General features: G+C 41.6%; 1 pseudogene; it reads right to left on the bottom strand.

Annotated features, from left to right (window-relative positions):
• Window positions 1-391: 391 nt before the first annotated feature.
• On the bottom strand, window positions 392-8,253 carry LOC102005551 (annotated as a pseudogene).
• Between the last annotated feature and the right edge of the window lie 1,882 nt (window positions 8,254-10,135).

Genomic DNA, 10,135 nt, shown 5'->3' with positions numbered 1-10,135 from the left:
CTGGACTCGAACTCACGACCTTGCACTTGCCAGGCAGGTGCTGTGCCACTGAGCTAAATCCTCAGCCCCTAGAGCAGTGTCTTTGAAAAAAATAAATCTTTACTACAATCTTATGACAAGAAGTCCATTGCACACAGGGACCTAATGCAAAAATTTAGTACACATATTTTATATATTATATATGTATATTAAAGAGTGTCATGCACATAAAAACTACCCTGTTACTTTCTCTTCAATATCATTTTTTCCACAAGTAGGATTTTATTTATCACTATTAAAACCTGAATTTTAAACAGACTCTTGTCTTTTTTTTTTTGGTACCGGAAATCAAACTCAGGACCTTGCACTTGCCAGGCAGGCGCTTGTGCTGCTGAGCTATCTTCCTAGTCCTTTAAACAGACTCTTGAGCTGGTGCTTCATATCCATCAGTTCATTCAACTTTGGCACTGGTTTCATTCATCTCCAGGAACTTTTCCACAGATGCTGCCTTCACCGTGCGGCTCCATGAGTTCTCCCAATTCAAACCTGGGCTTTTTGAGCACTTTTATTCTTCTACCAAAGACATCATGAAGAGAATAAGCAGACTGGTAAGCTTTTTCTGTGTCTCTCCCAACGCTGTCCGGAATCAGTTTATTGACCACTTCCGTTGCATCTTTTATCTGCACCTGCCGGGCCACGGATCCCACCATCTTCTGTATTTGGTGGACCTGCTTGTGCTGAGTGTAAGAGATCTTCTGTATCATGTCTCTGGTGGTTGAGTGTTTCAGTAAAACCAACACAGAAAAAACAGAGCAAATAACCATCAGTAGTCTTCACATCAACGTGAGCTTTGATGGCAGTCTGCCATTTTTTGATCCTGGAACACATTTTGTTTGATCTATAAGCCTCTTATTTCACATTGATTTTGGCATCAGCATGTGTCCCCCTCCTTTTGTTCCAACTACCTGTGTTTTTAGTTCATTTTCTCTGAGTAGCTCAGACATGGCTCCTCCTCTAGTCAGCCATACTGGATCTCCTCCGGAACACATTTTGTCCCGGATGAGATCCGCGCCCCGGAAGTTAGTCAGGCAGTTTTTTTTTGTTTTTGTTTTTGTTTAGTTTTTTTTTTAAATTTTCTACATTCTTCCGTTTTTTATTTCTATGTTCTAGGTGGGTAAATTCTTGAGTGTGAACATCAGAACTTCAAAGTAACTGAATATACAGTCACTGTCTCAAAATGTGTGCAAAATGGCTAGTGAATTAAAATTCTCACATCGGCAGTTTTTGCCTTGAATATCTTCAGTATTTAGCTTGAGTTTTCTAAGTGCAACATCATCATTCTCCAGTTAGCAAGGCTCACTTCAAACACATGACCTCTGAGCCCAGCCGAGGCAATTTTGACTTTTCAAGTTCTGGTGACTCGTGTTTTTCCAGTATTTCTTACACTGAACATAGCTGGTGTCTTCCTCTCATGCCAACCTTTCTTAGAAAATGGGTCGACTACTTCCTTCTTGGCTCTGTTATGCTGCGTTTCATAAGGCACTGGTCCTTATGAAAAACTTGTCCTACGGTGCTGCTCAGAGTCAAAAGGGCCGATGTTGCTTGTTTGTTTGTTTGTTTGAGACAGGGTCTTGCTCTGTAGTTCAGCCTGGCCTTGAACTTGCTCTGTAGCCCAGGCTGGCCTCAAACTGGTGGTGACCTGCTTGCCTTAGCCTCCTGAGGGCCAGGATTACAGACATGCACCATAATGTCAGTTTTTAAACTAGGATTAATCATAACCCCTTCAATTGACTTTGGGGGCAAGTGATGGAGGACAATTGCAGGCTGAAAATAACCATGCAAGGGCAGTAGAAATATGAATAGCATAGCGATGTCTTCAGAGGGATCTTACATTTAATAGTGGAGGCGTTCACATAAACAGAGTACAATACACCATGAGGACAGACACTGTGGGGGATTAGTGCTGGTAAGGGGCAAGAAGGAGTCACAGGTGTCACAGCCAAGGGAAAAATCCGAGAGCTCAAAGTTGGAAGTCGAGAGCAGTGGGGAGATAAAGCTGGAGGGCTGGGAACCAAGTCAGTTAGGGCTTAATGAAGAAGTTGGTCTTCATCCTGCAGAAATGAGAGGCAACCAACACGTGACAAGAAGTGACATGAGAAGGCTGGCATTTTAGAAAGATCGCTCTGGCTATTGAGCAAAAGGTAGCTGAGAGTGGGACAAGTCTGGGGACAAAAGGTCCAGGTAAGAAGCAGTGAAAACCTGGGACTGCCAGTCTGGAGTGGAAGAGGGGGAGGGAGGATGCTCTGTAGGAAGGAAAGAGGTTTAACAGTAAGAGGGCAGTGCATAGGAAATACTGCCTAGACTTAGAGATCCCTGGGAAGTTAAGAATGTTTGTTGTTTTGTTTTTCTTTCTGGTACCAGGAATTGAACTCATGACCTTGTGCTTGCCAGGCAGGTGCTTTGCCGTTGAGCTAAATCCCTAGCCCCAGAATTTAAGATTAATAGTTTTGATATTAGAAGAACTAAAGAAAAATTCCAGGAAAAGCACTTCAACTAGCTGAGCTTAAACCGTATGGTTGGCTCTTGGTATATCAAGACAGTAAAAGCCTTATACTGTAGAAGGAACTTGTATTTGCACCTGGGAAGCCCATCAGCTTTCATAAAGAGCGAGTGAGATATCTTGGCTTAGAGTCTGCAGGACTGCATAAAATTTAGTGAAGGAAATGTTCACCCTCCCCTAAGTTAAGGCAGTGTTAGGACAGGAGATTGAGTTTGGGATAGGCAAAGAATCATCAGCCATGTATTACATGGGGAGATCCAGATAGTTCCTTTTCACAGACAATGGAGCTCTCACACTTGAAATCACAAATGTTTGAGCCAGGAGCAATGGTGCATGTCTATATTCTCAGCTACCCGGGAGGCAGGAGGATCAAGACATCAAGGCCAGCCTGGCAACTAACCAAGACCTTGTCTCAAAATAAAAAATAAAAAGGGCCCCTGGGTTCAAGCCCCAGTACAAGACAGAAGGACCCAGAAATATTTGATAACCTTTGAGAGTTAAGAGGGTCTAAAGGATGGAAACGTTTGCTCAAGGACTTATGCCCCTTGAAGACTTTCTAGCTTAAAAGAAATTACATTGTCAGGGACACTCTTCAACACATGGAAAAGGAGTAATGGGTTTTGTTTTTTTTTTTTGGTGCTAGAGACCAAACTCAGACCTTACACATTAGGCAAGTACTCTATCACCCACTAATGTCTGCAGTCCCTGGGAGCCAGAAACTTCTAACCATTTACATTTATAGTTCTCTTTAACTCTCTTAAAGTCTGAAAAAGTTTCTTTAGTTCTCTTGCTATCAAAACCATTAACATCAACTTCTCAGTGAATTCTTAGTCCAGACAATACTTTTCTTTTCTCTGCGCCACCAAATTCAGTATTAAACTTCTTTCCTTCCTACACAGCACTCTCTCTCCCTCTGTCCCTCTCCCTCTCTCTCTCTCTCCCTCTCTCCCTCTCTCCCTCACCCCCTCTTTCTTCCTTCTCTTATCCAAGTAAGCAATGCAGTGGAACCTGAGGTCTGAACCACCTGGTATTTTTTGGGATAGTCCATTGCTAAGGATGACTTTCAGACCTGCCTGGAGTTGTGTGCACCTGATTATCCACTCAGTGACCAAGAAGGGGTCATTAGTACTCAGGTCAAAGATCTAGCTATTACAGTTTCTACAGAACAAACTCCATGTGGGAAACTGTGCAGTCTTTAGGAAATTGGAATTTGTCCCTAATGAAGTGATGATCATATCTTTGATCCTCTCTGAAGAAATAACACTACTATCTGGACACAGCTTCAGAAGGGACATTCATGCAGGAGATAAATCTGGGTAAATGGAAACCACTGTAATAAACTGAGATTTTAAAACAAACATCTCAGGGACAGAACTGTGGAAGTGTGTATCCTTCTTGCTTAAGAAACCACGATCTTTTTATCTTCTCTCAGTCACCTATCAATGGAACACTTGGAAGCTGCTTCAGGTGATTCCTTAAGATTACAGCTTCCGTCCTATTTCTAGATGGACTCTAGCCTTGCTTCAGCTTGCCCTTTTTACTTACTATTGATTCTTTCCCTGATCGCACCTCGGGGGCCTGCTACTGTGGACTGGAACTCTACCTTGTTAATCCCACAGTCTGTGTATTGGTTGTTACTGCTGCTCTGCTGTTACCTTGCTCTGGTCCCTGTCATTTGATCATGCAATTTGCTTAACACTATTGTAACTTCAGTTTGTCCACACCATAATGAAACTAACCTGGTGTCTACCAGTATTTGTAGGCAGGTAGAAGAGTGAAGCCTACACTGGTTGCTACCTTCTCACTGGTTTTGGAGGTCACCATTGCAATTAAACCAGTGAGCACTTTTTAAAGAGTGTAATGCCTAAAAAATATGATAAGCCCTGAGCAGGAGAACAACGTGATGAAAAAAATCCATTCTTGCCTTCTGTGTAGTTTACTGTGTAAGGAAAGGGAAATATATACAATTAAATACAATGTAAGTTTAAATAGGACAACAAGCCCAAGAAACACATGGTTGTACAGAGAGAGGAGTAACCAGACAAGGATAAGGAGGTCTTCACAATGGAGTTGGACTAAAGCAAGAGAATTGCAAGTTCAAGTCCAGCCTGGGTACTTCAGGGATTTAGCGAGGCCTTGTTTGAAAATAAAAAATAAAAAGAACCTGGGGATGTGGGACAGTGTGAAGGGTTCAATCCTCAGTACTGGAAAACAACAAGAAGAGCAAACATTTCTATATTCCTATATACCAGGTGCTTTACCTTTCAAAATATATTAATAAAATTTCAATCCATAACTGTAAAGGTCAGAGTGTAATGTCAAAGTACAAAAGCTTAACTTGTAAATACTTTCTCATCTATAAAAAGGAAAACTTGGACTAACATTATCTCATTCTCAAACTGACCAGCAAAAGATCTAAATTATACTAATTGGAGAAGCAGGCTCTGTGACTTCACAGAGGCGCCTAGACACAAGATCTTTTATGTTCATTCTCCATGCTACAAATTAGATTACAGTTATTTCACCTGCCTGCCATTATAAACCTATACTTATATTTTTATAAATCGCAACAAGTAATGGAGGACTTTTCCCATGCAAAGAAGATAAGTATTTTGAAAGCATGTTGCTATAGGCACAAAGGGAAGGGTAAAACAAAGAAGTTCCCAAACTACGAACATAGGAAAAGCCCTAGCCCCTTGGGCAGTGGCAACAAAAGCAGGTATTTAGTATTTCATAACAGAATGCAGGATCATATTCTCCATTTATATACATAGAAAGACAAAAGACCTAAACAAGTTGTCTAACACTTGTAGGAATTTATACTGAACAATGAATTAAATAGAATTCAGCTTATATATTTGATTGGATGCAAGTAGAATAATCTTGCATGTAGATTAAGAAGCAAGAGGTAGGATGTATGGCTCCATTAATTGTGGTTAATTTCAAATTACTGTGTCCTGCCCATAACTATACGCAAACTGTCATTTTATGGCCAAGGCCAGCCCTTCCATTTGCAGGGCTGTGAATCTCCGAGGTATATAAATTAAAGCTGGCCTGTTATGGAAATCTCTTAGGGACCACTTATATGAAATGACTAATAGGGTTAAATTAAAAAAAATTTAGTCCAAAGAATTTTCCCAGAAGTTATGTATAAACCTTCATTAGGTACACTTTCCATTTTGAATTCTTGTGTTGGAGCCAGTAGTTGGTGAGGCCAGTATTACATACTGGAATATACTCAGTGTGTAAATGGTTGGTATTGGAATAGTTCATATTTTGGGCCGGGTATTAAGCAATATCTTTTAAGCCAAGTGAAAATAATGAAAGGGAGAATGTTGTTGGAGTTAAAACCACCAGTTTTAAGAAGATACTACAATCAGGTGATGCTTTGACACCTATCTCAAATTTTTTTATTGCATGTAAAGATTTATTTATCTTTAATGGCTTTTTAAAAGTCTTTGGATCTAAGCAGCTTTGCAAAAGGAGAGACAGTATTCATCCACCCTTAGAATACAGTGGCTAGAAAGCCGGTTCAGAGAAAGAATGGCTTGCATTAGAACAAACAGAAGCCCGATGCAGCGTCTTTCCATTTGCTTTGCTGTTGCTCACTCCGAGAAAGCAGTGCAGTCATAATGTCTTTGGAAGGGTGATGAATTGAGAAAATTGTTTTTTGGTAAAGTCCTGACATTCAGTGTAATCATGCTGGGGACAGACAAGGCCCATAATCAGGACAGAAACATTAGGCTTCCTAGGATGGAGATCCAGGAGACCCGGGGTGGAGAAAAGGATGCGATGTCTTTGGAGGCCAGTTGCTTCTGTCCAGCCCTTATTTCCGTTTCCATTGAAAGGAAAAAAAAAAAAATCAATACCAGTGGAAAATAAAACCCTCAAAACCCACATAAACTCAGACCTTCTAAACCAAGGCAGTGATTTCAGAACAATGACAAGAGTTTTAATAAAGGAAACAGATCACCAAACCAGGAATTTTTGAATCGAAAAAATCCTCCGTGTTGATGAAAGGTATGGTTGTGGAGATTTAAGAAACTGACTTCCCGAGGAGTCTCAGCCGCTGAAGCATTTTTCCCCTGGCATTCCCTTTGAATACTATTCTTTTTTTTTTTTTTTTTTTTTTTTTCCTGAAATTCCTGGCACAATTTCAGATTTGGCAATTGGGACTAATTATACTCTCTTGTTCACTGCAATTAGAAAACTTTGTTTCGTTTTAAAACACAAAATTTATGTTGATCCAGAATTACTATATTCCTAGTAGGAGCCAATTTGCTGTCACTGGATTTAAATCAAAATCTATGAGTCATGTAATTTTAGTTCAAACACAAATTCCATGACTAAAGTTTAATTTCTCAAAAGATGGCGATGCCAATCAGCTTTCAGCTCCTAGAATTTAAGGAATGGAATACTCACCAGATCTGGCTACATCTTGCTTGAAAACAGGTGAGAATTTCAGCTCATCTTGTTTTACGTTTGCATTTGTCCAGATCAATATAATTTGAAGGAAGAAAAGGAGAAATGGGAGACGGATAAATATGAGTTCTCATCCAGTTTGTCACTCACTAGCCAAGTGACACTGGGCAAATGATATAACCTTAGTCAGCCTCAGTTACTGTTTGCTTGTTTATTTATTCACGTGTTTGTTTATTTTTGATGCAGGGGGTTCGACCAGGTCCTGGCACATGCTAAGCACATGCTCTACCGCGGAGCTACACCCTCAGCCCACAGCCTCGGTTTCCAAGTTTGTATGACAGGGATAATGACCCCTGTCTCGTATTCCTCACGGGCTAGTTGTGAGAACCAAAGCAAATAAAGCGATGGAAAGTTCTGTGTAAAGAATAAACAAGAGTCCAAATGCAAAGGATTACTCCCGTGTACAAAAGTTTATTAAGTAATTACTATCAGAATTTTAACACATGAATCTGATAGCACTCTTCTGCTACTTACTAATTTCCGGTGATTTTCTGTTGACCATAAGTTCAAAACGCTGTCTCATGGCATTCAAGGAAGAAATCAGTGAATTTTACAGCTTACCTTTCACCCCATTTACCATCACCCACACATCCATCAGTCACACTGACTGCGGCTGGCAAGCCACACCCCTTCGCATTGCCAAGTCTCGGCTCAGGCCCTTCCCTGTCTGCTTGCCAGGTATATTCTCTTTACCTGTCAAGACTCAAAGGGAAGGCCGTAGCGAGTAGTGTTTAAGGTTGGTTGGGAGCCGGGGGTGGTGATGGACACTTGTTGTCCTAGCACTTAGAAGGCTGAGGCAGGAAGATCTCAAGTTTGAGGCCAGCCTGGTCTACATAGTGAGACTGTAGCCAAAAAAAAAAAAAGAATTGTTGGAGTAAAATAAAATACAGGTTAGTTTGAATTACTGTGCTGCTTCTTGCTAGCTAATGTGGCATTGGCGAAGTTTATTCCTCTATATTTCTTTTTATCTGAAAAGTGGGAGGAATAAGATTTAGCTCATAAACTTGTGGAAAATTATATGAAATAAGTAAAAATAGATTATAATGTCTGATACATAGTAAGCAGTCAATGAGTAGTAGCTATTTTTATTACTTTTTAAAATATTTCTTTTTCTGTGAAAACTTTCCCTGTACCTCAGACAGAGTTGTTCCTTTAGCTTCATAGCACATTTTCCCACACTCTAGTAGCGCTGTGGGGACACGCGAGGCGTTTGAAATGGCACGTCTGTTCATCGATTGATTGACTGATGGATGGTCTTTAGTATGCGTTATAGTAACTTTAGAAAAGCGTTTAACCATCAGTGTGTATTATAATGGATAATTATGATGTGAAACACTTCACCCTCTGTCTTGGATAATTGTATTTCAAAGTGATTAATCTGGGAACTGTGTGTCCCAGAATCCCTTTCCCTGCTGGACGCGGACTGAGAGCAGCCGGGTGAGATTTAGGAGGCAGCGCGGAAGCCCCAGCCGTCACTCCCAGGGGCGGTCAAGTTAGGTGTGGAGACAGCCGCGGAGATCCCACCGGCTCCCGCTTCTCCGCCCCACAGGCAGCTCTTCTCCCCAGCAAGAGTCCCCAGCTCCCGAGCCCATGTTTGGCTGTAGAGCATCCCCGTAGACGTGCCCCCTAGTCGTCCTTACATCTCTGCCCAGCAGCCTGGAGGGCGTGTCTCCTCAGGTGGATGGACTGGTGACTCTGGTCTTCCACCTCTCCCTTGAGGAGCTTCACTTCCCTGCCCCCTCCAACAATCGCAAGTCTGGTTCCCGCAGTGGACCCCGCGTCCTAGCCCAAAGCGGTCCACTTCCTTGATTAACTTAGGAGGAAGCACACCGCTTTCCGGGGCAAGGAAAGGCCCCAGACTTTCCCATGGGTCCTTTCTGATTCGCACGCCTCTCTCCAGAGGGATCCGTGACATGACTGCTAGGGTTTCACTCTCTTGTTTTTCCTTATATTTACACACACACACACACACACACACTCGTACGTTTCTAACGTTTTATTATTTTTATTCTCTTTAAAATTAAAAATTAAAAAATATAGTTCCATTTACTTGTTTTCAAATTTTATATACATGGGATTACGGTACATTTTTCTCTTTCCCCATGCTTCTTTCATTAAACCTTAAGAGTTTTGTAGGCATTGGGTGATTGAGACTGGGCCTTCCTGTGTAACTGAGGCTCCTGCCTTAGCCTCCTGCCTCAGCCTCCTGAGCATTGAGATTATATGGTGTGCCGCCATGCCTGGCTCTTTTGTTTTTATTTTTCTTTTTGATTGATAAAAATTAACGTCTTAATCTATACAGCCTTTGTGAGTTTGTTTAGGTATTTAGCTCTATGGCAGGATAATGGATATATAAAAAGTCGCACACATTGAATGTACACATTTTGGTAGGTTTGGACACACACACGGAATGTATAGATGCATACATTTGTGACATCAGCATTGTTTCGAGATTCATTCATGTTGCTATGGGTAGTCCCACTTCACTCGTTTTCACCGTGTAGTATTCTATTCACTGTTTTATTCTTTTTAAATTGTTGGCTTGTGTCTCTCTTTGCCATTCGGCTCAACAGGAACGTTGTCGTCCCTGTCTTTCAGGCTCCTCCCACTTCAGCCCGGTGCTCACCTGGCTCAGGTGGGCGCTCAGCACCGAACTGCAGTCCCATGGTGCTCAGCGCTGCTCATTGTCCTCCTCCGCAGCCGCAGCCGCGATTTCTAATCTTTTCCATCAGCCATAAAACAGTAACTCTTTGCTTTCCTCCACTTCTCAGAAATATTACCAGATATTTCCTCCACTACTCAGAAATATTACCTCTTCTGACGTTGTGCTACCAAATCTAAAACTTACCCCTGCACCCAAATATATATATTTTTCTCTCTCTCTCCTATTACAGTGAAAAAGATGCCTTGTGGTATCCAAGCTTAATTGTTCTGCGTGAGCACTGGGTTCTATTCTTGCTACTTCTCAGAACCTGTACTGACCATCTTCCCTCATTGCCTTTACCTGTCACTTCTCCTTGGAGAACTGAGACTTAGTCAGGTCTCTTCTCTGTTAAGAATATGCATTTGCCTCCCTCCCAATCTTGGCTGTGCCTTGGTTCCTGTTGTTTCTTC

This window comes from Chinchilla lanigera, unplaced genomic scaffold (assembly GCF_000276665.1).
Source record: "Chinchilla lanigera isolate Chin_1 unplaced genomic scaffold, ChiLan1.0 scaffold00050, whole genome shotgun sequence".
NCBI lineage: Eukaryota > Metazoa > Chordata > Mammalia > Rodentia > Chinchillidae > Chinchilla > Chinchilla lanigera.
This window is presented reverse-complemented; position numbering and strand designations above follow the sequence as displayed.